This window comes from Macrobrachium nipponense, chromosome 1 (assembly GCF_015104395.2).
Source record: "Macrobrachium nipponense isolate FS-2020 chromosome 1, ASM1510439v2, whole genome shotgun sequence".
In the NCBI taxonomy this organism is placed as follows: Eukaryota; Metazoa; Arthropoda; class Malacostraca; order Decapoda; family Palaemonidae; genus Macrobrachium; species Macrobrachium nipponense.
In genome coordinates, this window is record NC_087200.1 from 217478359 (window position 1) to 217495858 (window position 17500).

Below are 17500 nucleotides of genomic sequence, written 5' to 3' on the forward strand. Positions count from 1 at the left end.
TAGCCTAATAACCGTTTTCTGATTATCGCACGAGCGAGTGTGTGTGTGTGGTGTGCATGTTTGACTGAATTAAAACTTTATGCAGAATTGTTTCCCTGCTGTTTATCTCTTGTTTCTCTTTAGAAAAAAAAAAAAATCAGTTGATTTCATTTTTTTTCTCTTTTGGGGGGTGTGTGATGGTAATTGCTTCATAGCAAAGTAAGTTAAAGGAAACGGAAAAACGCATTTTCGAGAAGTTCTACAGCAAGGAGGCTTTCGTGCCCGTGTTGGAGGCGCCTGTTTTTGCGGTTGTTCTGGAATCGTCGGGGGTGTTGTGGAGCTCAACACGCACCAAATTGTCGAGGAACGCAGCGAAATATGATGCAATATTCCGTCGAGAGTCTTCTAAGAAGTTCTGGAAATCTCGGGAGTCTGTGACGCTTGCCGTAGGCCCCGCCCCCAGATGCCCGTATAAATTACGACGGATGAAGTAGCAGCAGCAGAGTCATGAGAGAGCGAGATCACCAGTTAGTCACAGAGAGATATCCTCAGTAAGAGCCACAGATCAGATTATCAGTGAGAGATCAGCAGCAGCAGAGATCCTCCGAGAGAGATAAGAGAAAAGGAAACCGACGAAAGATCAGAAGAAAAGTTGCTCGAGAGTTGGTTGGATACTAGTCTAGTCGTCTTCAGAGTGGACGACCGAGTTAACTCGACGTTGAGCAGACTTCGGAGAAGAAAAGGTCCTGCTATAGGTTTTGGGGAGTTCCTGCCTTTCAAGTATCAAGAGTAGACTATTTTCTGCAATACGGAGTCAGAGGACGTCTGCGATCACCGCTCTCCTTTTTGTGAACCGCCATCGCTTTGAGTCACTAAACCGGCCAGCAGTATTTGAATTACCTCGCGTTCCCCCAGTTCATGCAGTGTAGATTTTGCCTTTTTATGTAATAGGAGATACCATTCTGCATCAACTTTGTTAGTAAGCTTGTAAACAAACATTTGTTGTGTTAGTGTTTCTTTCTATATTCGTATCCCCAGTTTCAACTGATTGGTGTTGAAATATTTTTTTTATTATTTCATATCTACCTGAAGCGGACCTCGCTCAGAGGCCGTAACATTGTGTATACATTAGTTTCTTCCTGTGTAATATCTACATGATGCATTAATAATATAAACTAGACATAAGATCATCAAGGAATATCTAATTCTTTACCACCAACTCGTATACACAGCACCATGCAATGAACAGAGGTCAGCTGCCAGGATTATGAATCACTTCGATGGGTTTCTCCATTCAATTAGTGTAAACACTTAGATATTCAAGAGTATTTGAAGCCTTCGAGGGAGAAGGGGAGAAAGAAAGAGAGAGTAACGGCAGGATAAAATTTTGGGTCAATTCGACTCTGTTGTAAATTCATAAAAGAAAATTTAATTCATATTTGTTTCATTCCATCTAGGCTGCCAGCCACCATTACAGTATGGATATGAAATTTGTATGAGGAGCCTCTGTGAAATTACATTTACAAAACCGTCATCTGAATGATTTTTATTACGAAAGATATGGCGCAATGAAACATTCAATTGAAAGACTACACTCGGATCTGGTTCTGCTTTATTTTGAATGGCCTTATGGCATGTATTTCTATTTCATTCACGAGGATATTTTACAGTTTTGGAAGAAAAAAATGATATATATATATATATATATATATATATATATATATATATATATATATATATATATATATATATATATATATATCTATCTATCTATCTATCTATATATATATATATATATATATATATATATATATATATATATATAGATAGATAGATAGATATATATAAGATATATATATATATATATATATATATATATATATATATATATATATTATATAGTATATATTATATATATATATATGTTACCGGAAAGGATATAGATATATAATTCATATCATTTGGTACGCTAAGATATGATTCCAGGTACATACACGCACCGACATTTTACTATATCGGGCTTCAATATTTTATTAGGTGCGAAAGATACTTTTAACTGTTCATGTTTATAATTATATAGATATACTATAATGGAATACAATGTCTCGGAGTCTTGTCATACATATTGCAGCGTACGAACCGCTTTTCACACACAATCAACTCCAGACAATTTTATTCCGAGTCAAGTGAAATGGCCAATTCCAAATAGCTCTAACGGTAAACACGTTTAGCGCCTTAGGAGTGTTGTCTGGCCGTGGCACGACGTTCCTCTGAAGATCCATCTGTGTTCACCTTAACCTACGCCAAGCAAATATGTTAGCGGCGATGAGAATCACCACCGTAACACATATCACGACAGAACACGTAAAACGCAGATCCTCCTCGGCATAAGTCCTTGACGTGTGTCCATCTCAGCTAGTTGTGTCAAACGATGAGCCACCTTCGCGTTGTATGGGAGAGGTAAGGCGGGAGTATAGTGCTTGTCCACGAGAAATTCGCGAAATAAGCCCGTTCTCGGATGATAGTCCTTAACTCCCCGGATCGTGTAGTTCGTTGACGTTCCGATACATCCGTCAGCGGCAACGAATATCTGGGAGTAGGCCGTTGATCCGTCAGGACACGAGACTTGAAAACCTTCCTTGTCGTATCGCATCCACGATCCGTGTTCAGCCTGTAATTGAACTTATTATCGTCAAAAGGATAAAGTTTTTTCAGACAACTTTCGTGTGTATGGGAGAGAGAACCATTTAGCATTATACCTAACTCGCATGAATCCATTGATATATGATGGAGCTGTACAAACTTTATTATTCATGGCATCTGAACAGTGAGTGAATTTATCTAAGTCCTTAATGACTGATATGTTTCCTTATCAGGGGTGAAATCAATACGTGTCCCGTCAGATTGGTATATGGACTTGAGTTATCGTCAGAAAGTTTGGGAACGGTGCGATTTTGTATGCTTCCCAGGTATCAGAAGAATCATGATCCTGTAATTTTCACAGCTATCATTTGATATCCAATTCACTATGCCTAGGGAATACTTTTAGCTTACTATTTGTGAACATAAAATGCTGAATGGCCGAAGAGCCCAATACCCATGACAGTCTTAATTTCATAATAACTAATAATAATAATAATAATAATAATAATAATAATAATAATATAATAATAATAATAAGTAAAATAATAATATTATTATTAATAATTATTATTTTTTTTTTTTTTGTTTTTTTTAGCACAGTCCTCCAATTCGACCTGGGTGGTATTTATAGTGTGGGGTTTCGGGTTGCATCCTGCCTCCTTAGGAGTCCATCACTTTTCTAGGATCACACAAAACGCTTCTGCATGAGACCTGGAGCTACTTCAGCCCTCTAGTTTTTCTAGATTCCTTTTCAGGGATCTTGGGATCGTGCCTAGTGTTCCTATGATTATGGGTACAATTTCCACTCGGCATATCCCATATCCTTCTTATTTCTATTTTTCAAATCTACCATGTTTTTATTACTATTTACTTATAAAATGTTAGACATATATCGGTATTTACGCTTATTTGTAAGTAATTACATGCACTGATGCTTGCCTTCACAGTAAGTCTAAGTAATATAACTGTCAATTAATTGTAAGAGAAATGCCAGTAAAATATCGGTCATTACTTATCAGCTCTACTGTAGTTATTAAGAATATATATATGATGAGACGACGACACTAAGTAAAGTTATATAAAATTTGAGAAAGGTCCTAAGAAAATAGCAATCTGATTTCTGAAAGAACCTTACAAGAGGTTCAGTAAAATTATCAGATATTTGCAAAGAACCTTAAAAAAAGTTCTAGTAAATCATATCACAGTTATCAAATAGAAGACTGACACATTTTCTCTTCTATCACATGCTTTGCCAACTGAGGTTTCTGGAATGAATAAGAAGCCTAGTGTGGACCTATGGAATCTGAGCAGCCAACCTATATACGGAAATTAGTGAAAGACCAGTAGTACTAGCTGTAGTAAAGCATGTTATTATTCGAGAAAACTTTATTGCTTCAAGTTATCAGTAACTTTATTCCTGCTTTATCATTCCCTTGATTGCTTAAAAGGATTTCACTTTATTCCTGTTTTATTATTCTTATGTAAAGTGAAGGATTAATCCTCAAATAAACTGAAAGAAATCCTCCTTAATCCTTTGAATCTTCGACTATTTTTGCTCTACTTTTTCAGAAACACTTTTATCAGTTCCTTTTACTAAAGACATATTTTGGGAAAGAAAAAAATGTGTGACCTTTTATCAAAAGCCCACGTTATTAGTAATTATAAAATCTCCCTTTTCATAAGCAATTTCCAAAAATGAACGCGGGCGTTCCTCCGCCCACTCTTGGATGATAAGTGACAATGGGGTGGTCCAGGGACTGAGTGTTTAAAAAAAGGGGAAAAAAAACTGGCTTCACTCTAACCTGGAAATTAAATTCTTTGAAGAAAAAAAGGCATGATGAAATTGGCCTATGCGGTTATCATTTAATGTATAGTTGTTTACGATTTTTAGAGATTTTCAACAATAACTATCAAACTATTATTATTATTATCCAGAAGATGAACCCCATTCATATGGAATTAGTAAAATATATCTATACGCCTGAGAGTTTTGCTCCTTACGGTCTTAGAGCCATGAGGAATGCCTTTAGAGAGAGAGAGAGAGAGAGAGAGAGAGAGAGAGAGAGAGAGAGAGAGAGAACGTTAACATTCATGCAGTCACTTAGAGGGCAGAACTTCCTAAAAATAAGAGAGTGTAAACATTTGACTTCACCTCCCTAGTTTCATTACTTTTTAGAACACTTACTAGGACCTTCTCTAAAATTCTCCGTTCCAGCACATCGTTCATTATTCTCTCCGTTGCTTGTCAGTACCTTTATTCCTTTGCTCAATTCTAGTCTTTTCCAACATTCGTAACTTTCTCTTAATGTCACTATGAATGACATAAAACAATCTTGGATGATCTTCCTTTATGAGCTTAGAAGTCTCAGTACCTAAACTGAATACCTTCATAAATGCTCAATAAAGTCTAGTTATTTAATGACAAATTAATGTGAGATATTATTGGAACTCTTACTCTCATTACACAGATCATTAAAGAGCCCATTCGCACGGAGAATTAGATGCGTATGGTAATAATGAGAAAATTATGGCTGGTGAGGAATTAATGACCCAAGCCGTAATGCCCCTTCCAACGCCAGGAAGCTAATGATGATGAATAAAACTATAAATCCCAGTGTTATATAAGGTTGATCATTATTCACAGTAAGTCTGATCTTGACAGAATCCTTGTTCCTCGACTGACGTTGGTTTTTCTTTAAATTCCGTTACAGTTTGGCTAACTGGGAAGTAAATGAAAGAATTTACAGCAATGGCCAAAATTATTTGCAAAGTGCTTACTCATTCCCTAATTGCATTGCAGTTTCTTCTACATTCTAAGAAAAATTAACTTTACTTCTGTACGAAATTCTGAAATTTTCTAACCCATTTTCAGAATTTATGATGCAATATAAAGCAGCCTGACCAACTACTCTTCCTTCACAGCAGATGTGCGCATGAACACATACATATACAAACATACAAACATAGGCGCGTGTACAGTCATGTGAAGCCATAGAAAATATCTAATCCAAACGCTTAGAAATCAACACTCAAGAGAAACAGAACAGATCCAGAACTACATCATGTTTTAATGAAGGCGATTTAAACCTACATGACTCGTTTGCTCCCGGGGATCTAGACAGTCCCTTTCCATTAACTAAGCAAACACCACCGTCTGTCACATGATTGAATTATGCAATACCTACCACCACTTCGTCTCTCGCTACATGATGATGCAGAGAGGTGAGGAAATTTCCCTTGGAAACTTGAACAAAATATTTTTCATAATAGCAGATACTGGCGGAAGCAGTAATTCTTGAGAGAGAGAGAGAGAGAGAATGAGAGAGAGAGAGAGAGAGAGAGAATTGTCATTAGTCGATTAAGGTTTGAAAGAGGGGTTCGTCGAAACTATTTAGAATCAAGCCACAGTTTGATAAGATGTTTAGTTTCTCTGCATCCAAATGATGGCTGCTCCCAAGAAAGCCATCAACAGATGCTACAAGTTTCTGCAAAATGTGTCTCTTGATATGAAATACTGATTGTGCCAAGTTTTGGTAAAAGCTGAAGAATTCACTATATTCTTATAATTGTTTAATGCCTTTTCCGTATTGTATATACCAGACAGGAGAGAGAGAGAGAGAGAGAGAGAGAGAGAGAGAGAGAGCGATAGAGAGAGAGAGAGAGGAGAGAAAGAGAGACAGAGCGAGAGAGAGAATGCGCATTTGATTGTTAAGTGAGTATTTCACAAAGTTTCGGAAATAACAAAATACCAGCTTTTTTAATCATAATTGATCTGCTCCTTTCCCCCCGAATCGAATACTTCTACCTATCTATCTACCTGATTACCTATATATATATATATATATATATATATATATATATATATATATATATATATATATATATATATATATATATATATATATATATATATACATATATATATATATCTATATATATATATATATATATATATATATATATATATATATATATATATAAGTAAATCCCACAGGAAAATGATAGTCAGAATCAAAGCGCTTTCGTCTTAATAAGACATGTCAAGGAGCTACTAAAATACAATTAAGGAGAAAGGTCAGTAATAGACTTTATCACACTTTTGCAAGGAATTTCATATATGCAGCCTGGAAGATCTTTAGGAGAATTTTTGTTTACTAAACTCTTGACATTAATATTACTGAAAACAAACATTTGTTAAAAAGCTTTAAAATTCTAGGAATATCTAAAAAACCTTTCTTCATAGTGTAATTTCAGAATGTTATGCTTACTAAATTCAAGTTTGTCATTAGTTGAATAAAATTGTTTTTTTTCTAGCTCTTTTCATGCCACATCTACAAAAGTCCTTGGCTATTTAAGTTTCAATGCAATATCATAAATAGTTGTTTTTAATTTCAGCGTCAATAAAAACTGCGGGTTACAGACACGTAAAGCTCTTAGGAGCATCCCAGAAAAAAAACAGAGAATTAACATTTTGATGGTGATTGGAGTAGTAATGAACAAAAGAGGCAATGTTAGTTGATTTTCGAAAGACTGAAAAGGTGAAATTTCTATCATTTCTATGGACAGTTACGTCAAGAAAATCCAAATTACAATTTCTTTCTTCCTCTACAGTAAATTTATAGAAGGGAACCAAATTATTGAGATTATTAAGGAATTCCTGGATATTTTCGTGAACTGGCCAAATACAGAAAATATCATCCACATACCTAAACAAAATAACTTTTTGGGCAAAATTCTTGGTAAGAGTTTTGTCTAAAAAAATACCATGTAAATATTGCCAAGGGCAGGAGATAAGGGATTTTACCCATAGCAATGCCAAACTTTTGTACAAAAGATTCCCCATTAAAACAAAATTTACAATCTTTGATACATAACCTTATGAGACTAATGAGGTTTGCTACACTTAAGGGATTGTCATGACGTTCTAATTTCTCCTCCAAATATTCAAGTAAGTCATCTACAGGCACTTTTGTAATAAAGGGACAACATCAAAAACTAGCCATATTAAAATCAAAATTCAAATTTAAACTATTTAATTTGTTTATAAAATCAGCATTGTTTTTAACATTCGTGTTAGAAATGTTTCCTACCAAAGGAGTAAGAATTTTTACAAGCTATTTAGATAAATTATACGTAAACTGAACCCACTGAACTAATGATTGGTCTGATAGGGTTATTGATTTTATCTGTCTTGACTAAACCATACATATTAGGTAGAGAGGCGCATTGCGGTGTAAAACGTTTAATTAAATGGTCCAAGCCCGCCCTTCAAAATGGATTTAATTTGTTTATTAAAATGGGAGTTCACTGTCTGTGTAGGGTCAGACCTCAGTTTCGTATAAGTATCAGTATAATTCAGCAATGTCATTATTTTACTTATATAGTCACTTTTATTCATTATTACCACTGCATTAGATTTATCTGCTTTTGTCACTTTCACTGTTTCGTCTTCTTTAATTTTCTTAAAAGCCTGGAGAAATCTCACGGGTACATTACGGGGAGAAGGTTTACTCATAGCACCATACACAATACCTTTACAAATATTGATATCATCAGGGCATTGAATTTTTCCAAATAAGAAAAGGATTTTGATATGTCGACACAGTCCAAGTTACCATTAAATACACCAAAACTTAACCCATATCCCAAAGCCGCTGTCGTACCACTATCCACTGGTTTGTCTGATAAATTAATCATGAGGTCCACGTTTCTTAGTCCAGTCTTCAGATTGACTTGAAGCTTCCTTTTAAGACGGTTCCAGCACTTTCTCAATTTTCTGTAGCAATAATCCAGCATCCGATTCTTCCAATCGACAGGAACCGTCTGGTTAAAGCCATACCGTCTGCTTCTAAGTGTACGAAACACATCATCTACTTCCACTTTTGTGATGTCGATGTGTTTCTGAAGTATAATGCGTTGAAACTCGTCGTAAGGTCGCTCTGCTAGACGAAGAATTCTCATTGGTAAAATCGACTTGGGCATCACTTGCTCGTTCATTCACTTCCGTAGAAAGTTAAGTTGGAGTTTCAGTTTGTGAGCGATGATAAGAGCATTACAGAAGGATGTCGCGAATAGAACAAGGCTTGGAAAATTCAAAGAAAAGGCGTAGAAGTTGTGTGTGGCTTCCATTATGCACATGACTTCATAAATAAGCGAGTCCCACAGGAAAATGATGGTCAGAAATCCAAGAGCTTTCGTCTTTACTAAGACATTGTCAAGGAGCTAATGAAATACAATTGGAGAGAAGGTCTCAGGTACACAACAAGATCAAGAATACCTGATGGTGAATTGTCCCTTCTATAACATTTACTGTAAAAGTTTAATATATCTTAGTTTTACCAGACCACTGAGCTGATTACAGCTCTCCTAGGGCTGGCTCGAAGGATTAGATATTTTACGTAGCTAGGAACCAATTGGTTACCTAGCAACGGGACCTACAGCTTATTGTGGGAGTCCGAACCACATTGTATCGAGGAATGAATTTCTATCACCAGAAATAAATTCCTCTGGTTCCACGTTTGGCCGAGCCGAGGATCGAACTTTGGACCACCGGATCGGTAGTCGAGTGCGAATCCACTCGGCCAACGAGGGACTAACATTTACTGTAGAGGAAGAAAGAAATTGTAATTTGAATTTTCTTGATGTAACTGTCCATAGAAATGATAGAAATTCAGTCTTTCGAAAATCAACTAACATTGCCTCTTTTGTTCATTACTACTCCAATCACCATCAAAATGTTAAATTCTCTGTTTTTTCTGGGACGTTCCTAAGAGCTTTACGTGTCTGTAGCCGGCAGTTTATTGACACTGAAATTAAAACTATTTATGATATTGCATTGAAACTTAAATAGCCAAGGACTTTTGTAGATGTGGCATGGAAAAGAGCTAGAAAAACATTTTATTCAACTAATGACAAACTTGAATTTAGTAAGCATAACATTCTAAAATTACCCTATGATGAAATATTGACCCAATGGAAATATTATTTCTATAATATGAGAAAAAATATATTTCTCTCTCTCTCTCTCTCTCTCAAACACAGAAAACTATGCCTTGTATTCTGCCAAAATACTGATCTGCTCATACGCATACATCATTGTAAAAGATTTCTCCAAGGAAGCTGAACGTGAGATTGTAATGTAGGAAAACATTTCAAAAACAGTTTTTGAAATTACCAATTACCTATGAAGTCTGTCAATACAAATCCATGCACTAACTAATTTAATTTGATCAGTAGGCGTCAAACAAAGGAAGATTGGATTTACCTCTGATTTTGAATGAAAGGAGCCTATTTAGTTAAGGATTAAACCTTATTTCCTCATACGTACTTTCGCTTAAATAACTGTGGGTTCTTTTTTTATCTCTGAAATACTCTCACAAACATTAACAGAGATCATCCGAGTAACTTTGAAGTGTTAAGGAGTAGAAAGAATTGCCTTTTATTTGTCAGTTAAAGTAATCCACAGTTAAGAGAATTGAATCGCATCTTATGACAAGAGAATCTAATTTGGAAAACCTAAATAAAATCTCTTATATAGCAGTATAATATTTCATGGTATAAGTAAATTTACGGGAAAATAACTCATCAAGAATAGATTTCACTTGGATGTGCATCGTGACAGCATAATACAAATTTACTTACTGACCAGTTTACAAATATCTACATATATTTCCCTCCTTATTCTTAATTTTTTTTATTTATTCATAGGTCCCTCAATTATTTAGAATATTTATCCTCAAAATTAGAGCAATGCGATAAACTATAATTACAGATTAATCAACCTCCATTTATCAGAGAAGACGAATGTTCTAATGTGACCTGGAAGGGGATTCCCCTTATCAGTTGGGAATCCTCTGATGTTTCCGCAGGAATCTCGGGAGAAGCACAATAATTGGAAGGGACCTTCTCTCTCTCTCTCTCTCTCTCTGATACACAAGAATTTCATATGAGTTGCAACGCAAAAGTATTACAGGAGCGCACCTAGAACCCATTTGCAGTATGTATATTCCAAAAAGGAGAGATTCCCGTCAATAACTGGAGTAGTATTTGTTTAAAATTTTTCTTCCTTTTCTTTTTCTTTTCTTTTTTTTCAATCCGTCGTTCGAGTTTTTATTATTTCTTGTAGACCATTTCTTGCAATGTTTCACCAAATAGCCAACACTGTTGTTTCCAATATACTTTTGATAGCAACACATTCTTTTTCTGTGCGCTTTCTCTCTCCTTTTTACTTAATTCTGTTTTTCTAGTCTTGTTTCAGCCAAATGTTCAATAACATTTTGAATTTGGAAAAAAAATTGACATTCCTGAAATGTACACATGATTCGTTAGTCTTAGAATTAATAATATGTTAATAATAAGAATTTATATTATATTATCTTACCTTCGATAAATTAAGGACCATTTCAATTTTTCGCTTCCATATAACACCATAAAATTCTCTGACCCTCTCTCTCTCTCTCTCTCTCTCTCTCTCTCTCTCAATAAGAGACAGGAGAATGACAGACAGAACAGAGACTGGCACAACAAACCCAATGCACGGACAATACATGAGACAGACTAAAGAACTAGCCAGCGATGACACATGGCAATGGTTATAGAGGGGAGAGCTAAAGAAGGAAACTGAAGGAATGATAACAGCGGCACAAGATCAGGCCCTAAGAACTAGATATGTTCAAAGAACGATAGACGGAAATAACATCTCTCCCATATGTAGGAAGTGCAATACGAAAAATGAAACCATAAACCACATAGCAAGCGAATGCCCGGCACTTGCTCAGAACCAGTACAAAAAGAGGCATGATTCAATGATTCAGTGGCAAAAGCTCTCCACTGGAGCCTGTGCAAGAAACATCAGCTACCTTGCAGTAATAAGTGGTACGAGCACCAACCTGAGGGAGTGATATAAAACGATCACGCAAAGATCCTCTGGGACTGTGGTATTAGGACGGATAGGGTGATACGTGCAAAAACAGACCAGACGTGACGTTGATTGACAAAGTCAAGAAGAAAGTATCATTCATTGATGTCGCAATACCATGGGACACAAAGTTGACGAGAAAGAGAGGGAAAAAATGGATAAGTATCAAGATCTGAAAAGAGAAATAAGAAGGATATGGGATATGCCAGTGGAAATCGTACCCATAATCATAAGAGCACTAGGCACGATCCCAAGATCCCTGAAAAGGAATCTAGAAAAACTTGAGGGTGAAGTAGCTCCAGGACTCATGCAGAAGAGTGTGATCCTAGAAACGGCACACATAGTAAGAAAAGTGATGGACACCTAAGGAGGCAGGATGCAACCCGGAACCCCACACTATAAATACCACCCAGTCGAATTGGAGGACTGTGATAGAGCAAAAAAAAAAAAGAAAAAAAAAGTAATAATAATAATGAGGAAAGAAGCCACTTTCAACAAGCTGGCAAACAATACAGTGTTATATGTAATATGCCAGTTAGCACACATTTCTCTGTCACTCTCTCTGTCCAGCACACCAAGATTCATCTAATAAGGAGTCTATATCCCTTCTCCTCGCAGGTCACGTATCGGCGGCGAAGTCAGTCATAATAAGAAGTGAACAACTCAGAAAAGGACTGGGAATTTCATTCTCAGTCGACGTAAGAGAGTTACTAAAACGCGCCATTTGGGATTATTTATGAGCTGCTTATTGCTCGCTCCCTGTTCCCATAAACACGCCCCTGATATTAACTTTCCTCCTTTCACCTTCCATTTAATCTTTCTATTGTAAAGCAGTGCCGTCGTTGCACCTCGCGTGGTGCACTGCAGGCGTTTCTGAAGAGTTTGCAGAGTGCATTCGGCTCCTAGTTGCATCCACTGTTTAGCTTTTTACTCGACCTTCAATCCTTCTTCCCTTCTCCAGTCTGGCTGTCCAACCACTCTAGCTGTTACTTCTTCCAGTTTCATCTTTAGATCCTTGTAATTCATCTCCTTCATTTCTGGATCTCCTTATCTTGCTGTCTAATAACTCCAACTCCCTCTTTCTTTTCACTGTCATAATCTGTTAATGGCCTGGAGTGGTCCAGTACTTCGCTTGACAGCCCAATTTTTGTAAATCCAATCTCTCTTTTCTGGCGTTCACTCCGTTATGGTTTTTATCCAAACCGCATAATCTCTGTTTATTTTTCTTCTTAATGAACGAATTTTAATCATCTTAGTTTTAGCAGAATCAGCGGGAGATTTATACCGCTTTCTATGTCTTTGTAAACTATTCTTTATTGGTTCAACCTTCTGGTGGATAATGACTTTAAGGCTCTCTCTCTCTCTCTCTCTCTCTCTCCTCTCTCTCTCTCTCTCTCTCTCATGCCTGGGTGGTGATAATCATAATGAAAATATAATATAATGATGATTTCTGTATAGTTCTTGTTTGGTTAATGAGAGCAATATCTTAATATTATCAGACAATATCAGAGGAAATAAAGTATCCTAGGCGTCCTGAAGTCTGATAAAAGATCGCATTCGGAATCCTTAATGCGCTGTTTATTACACTCCTCCATCCTTGAGTATTCATTCGAATCTCGGTTCAGTTAATTAAAACATTCTGTTCTTATTGCTCTAAGAGATTCCTATGTCAGAAAAGGCGACATACAATGCGTTTTATCGGTTCGCAAAAGGTCCCGTTATTGAGCCTTGAATGTGAATCATGTTTTGATGCTTGTCAAGGAATAATAATAGTAATAATAATAAGTGAGGAAACAAGCTGCTTTTAATAAGATGAAATATAATACAGTGCAATCTGTAGATATTCCAGTTAACTCACCAGCACTATAGGCGATTTTTATATCTGCTCTCCTCGCAGGTCACGTATCATTGGCGAAGCCAGCCATGAAAGTGGGAAGTGAACATCACAGCAACGGACTAAAAATTTTATTTCCAGCCGACTTGAGAATGTTTCTAAAACGCTCCATCTGAGATTCTTTATGAGTTGCTTATTGCTCTCTCCCTGTTCCCATAAACACGCCCCTGTTATTAACTTTCTTCCTATCACCTTTTTCTTCATCCTTCTATAGGAAGGCAGTGCCGTCAGTGAACCTCGCGTGGTGCACTGTAGGTATTTCTGAAGGGTGTTTGTAGAGCGCATTCGGCCCCCTAGTTGCACCCACTGTTTAGCTTTTTACTTGACCTTCAACCCTTCTTCCTTTCTTCAGTCTTGCTGGCCAACCACTCTAGCTGTTACGTCTTCCAGTTTCACCTTTAGATCCTTCTACATCATCTCCTTCATTTCTGGATCTTCTTACCTTGCTGTCCAACCATTCCAACTCCCTATTTTTTTTCTCTGTCTTAAGATTTAAATGGTCAAAAGTGCCATAGTGTTGGTTTGGTAGCCTAAATTTCATAAATAAATCAAATCTCTCTTCACTGTTGTAGACTCCATTTTATTATTTACTCCAACTACAAAATCTCTGTTTATTCCTTTTCTTTAATAATCTTAGCGCTTTTTATCGCTTTGTAAACGAGTCTCTTTATAGGTTTAACCTTCTGGTTTATAATGACTTTTCAGGGATTACTATCTCTCGCGGTATAATGATGGCGAGGATCCTGATAACGATGATAACATTATAATGAGTAAACTTTACCACATACCATTTTTACAGCCGTCAAAGCAATTCCAATTCCAAACTTATTTTCGTTTATATCTGTTGATGAGTGTTTTGTGAAGGTTCATAAAGAGTTTAATGCTATGGGCGGTTTCTGCACAGGAGGTTTAAAACGTATTAATTTTATGAAATGAACAACACTTATCGTATACATATTACTACATTGGTATAATATCAGTCTATTGAACTAGTTGAGAACCTTTTCAAGTTGCTTGCTATTTTACTTTTCGAGATTATTAGATTATCATTGAAATATTAACACATGTTTCTATTCATTGGTTTAAACATAAAATTATAAATCCTGGTTTATGCACAGTTTCATAATAAAATTATGATGAAAAAAAATGTCTCAATAATGGCAGATATTCATGAACTATCAAATAGATAAAACAAGAGGAGGACATCAAGTCCCTTGTTCTTATCTAATCAAAAGATATAATTTTTATACTGCACTTTCAAAACCTTGAGGTAATGCTGGTCCTGATTCTCTCTCTCTCTCTCTCTCTCTCTCTCTCTCTCTCTCTCTCTCTCTCTCTCAAACCGTGAGTGAGATAAGCAGTTCATTACCGCGAGGCATGAAACGATTCTCGCCATTTTAATTATGACGGGAGTTTTTGAGGAGATAATCAGAAGAGACGGTTTAATGGATTTCGCCTCCTTTCTCTTTTTCTCATCGATTGTTCGTATTATTTCCATCTTCGGGAGGTTTTAAGAGGTTTATCGTGCAGCAGAGGTTTACAGTTTACGGTTTAAGCTCCAAAGAATGGAATAAAACTCTTATAAGCGTCTAAATGAAATGATTTATGAAATTTGGGCTAGGCCTAGCACTAGGGACACATTCGGCCACAAAACGCTTCTAAAGGAAATTCGGAGTCGTTGGTGGTTGGACAGCAAGAGAAAGAGACCCAGAAAATAATGGAGATGAAGTAGAAGGGTCTAAAGAAGAAAGAGCTGAAGAGGTTGGACAGCAAGATCGAAGAAAGGAAGCGGGCATGGAGGTCAAGTATAAGGCTAAAATGTGGCTGCAACTAGGGTCCAAAGTGACGTTGAAAACGCCCTCTTGTAAAGCCTACAGTGCTCCACATGAGGCGCCTAAAGGCACTGCTCCTCTTTATCTAGAATGAAATGCACTGTTCACAATTCGTACTCTATGCTTAGTATCTTTCCACTTTATTAACAGATACTAGCATAAGAGAGGAAAAGCACCCAAATGAGCCTCCCTCTTGTTTTGCTGACATTTCTTTTGCCTTCTGTTTTCACAAGATTGTCTACGCTAAAGACATCTATTGAGTGCTATGATAATCTTCGTATGAAGTTTGGTTGTTTGAAGACGAAACTATTATATAATGTTTTAGCAAGACCGCGTGTAATGGAAAAAATATACCCCTAATTATTAGTGATTTATTGAAGAATTGATTCATCATCCTCCTCTAATATCTTTACGTGCTGTTGTAAAAAGTGATTGGAACTGTAAAATGTTTTCGTTTTTGTTGTGGACACGAGTGCGTGGCAGTGTAGCCATTCCCTTGTTTTGTTTATCTTTCACCTTGAGTATGGGGGCGCTGCCCTGAATCTTTCGTCTGCATTTTGGTAGCAGTAGCAATACAGGTAAGGATCACGAGTGCGAGGACGTCAACCGGTCCATCCTTTATTTTGGCTATTTTACCAAGTTATTAATACAAATTATTATGTATCCCTTGCCAGGTAAGCTTTTGAAGTCGTAATATTACCATTAGTTGATTAGCTGGAACAGATCATTATCATGAAAGAACAGTAGCAAACGAGAATTCAAGTGCAGAGTTGCTGCTCAGTCAAACGTGATTGTAACGCCTTAATGTGGAAAATTTTCGTTGTCGTGAAAGATGCTTCCTGTTCATTAGTTGTCATGAGATTTTGCTGTGTTGGTTTGACAGGGTTGTAAAACTTAAAAAAAAGTAGTTATAAGTGTTTTTTTTTGTTTTTGTATAAAGTTTTTGGCAAATACTAGTGCCAAAGGGTACCACAAATAGGCTGTCCTACAGGCATTTTAGGGTTACCCCTACCTCTCTCATGGATATTTCCACTGCCAATCATGATCATAGACTAGGCTATACAGTAATTAAGAAGGCCTACCCTAGACTAATCTTGTTTGAAATAGGAACTATGACTATTTTTGATAAAATATAGTTAGGCTATATGTATATAAATTCATGGAAAACTTAATTACAAAGGACATAACCTGTACCCTCATTAAACTAACCTGACTTTGTGGCCTATTGTACCTAGTCAAAAATCAGCCATGTAAACTTTGCATAGGCTATCCTTAACGATTTCTGAAGAGGCCTAGGCTAGACTATTTCCTGTTAAAAGGCACCTTAGCCTAATTTTACCTCATTAAGTTTTTTCTCAGAAATCTTTCAGGTAGCCTTATCCTTTGACATATATTGTGTACGAACATTTAGTACTGTGTGGAGTAGGGTATCAAATTATTTACACTTTAATGTAAATTAATTGATTCCAGGCCTGCTCCACATTTGATACTTATCCTGTTAAGAAGGAAAAGCAATTCCCATAGTATGTAGTTGATATATTTTTTTGAGTCTCTCAATATTATCTATGAGTGTTAGGGCAATGTAAACCCATTATGTTAATTTAAGATTTCAGGTTTATCCTCAGTGGAAATGAAACTGTTTTGGAATTAATCATATTTCACAATGTGTGAGTGGTTTTGTCACTTAGTTTGAGAACCTTTTGGGGAAAGGTATTTCCAGAACTTGTTGTTATTGGTGCCTTTTGTGATATAAACCAGGACAATTATGGTTACTTTTGACTCTACACCAGAGAAACGGTTTAGTGAAGTGAGGAATTGAGCCGTAACCTGTGTTCTCTGTGTTGTGTGTATATGTATGTACATATTTTTTTCTTTCAGGAAAATTTTTGTAAGCCAACTCTTTATTGCTATGCTTCTTTTAGTAATGTTAAGCCTTCTTGTCTTTGTTAACTTTAACAGATGTATGTTTATGAGGGCAAATATTGTTCCCTAAACTTTGTACCATATGTCAATTTATTGTTGTATAAAAAAAAAAAAAAATTTTTTTTTTTTTTTTTTTTTGGTGGTAGGTGTGGAGGTGTTAGAACGGGTGTTAGAACTTTATGCTTTTCTGTTTATAATTAGCTTATTGATTAGGACTTGACAGATTTTCTTGTGCAATCTGGTAATTCTTCTCTAGACATTGTCGAGTTTTATAAGTCTCTTTCAAATCTAAAACAGTTATTTCTCAAATCA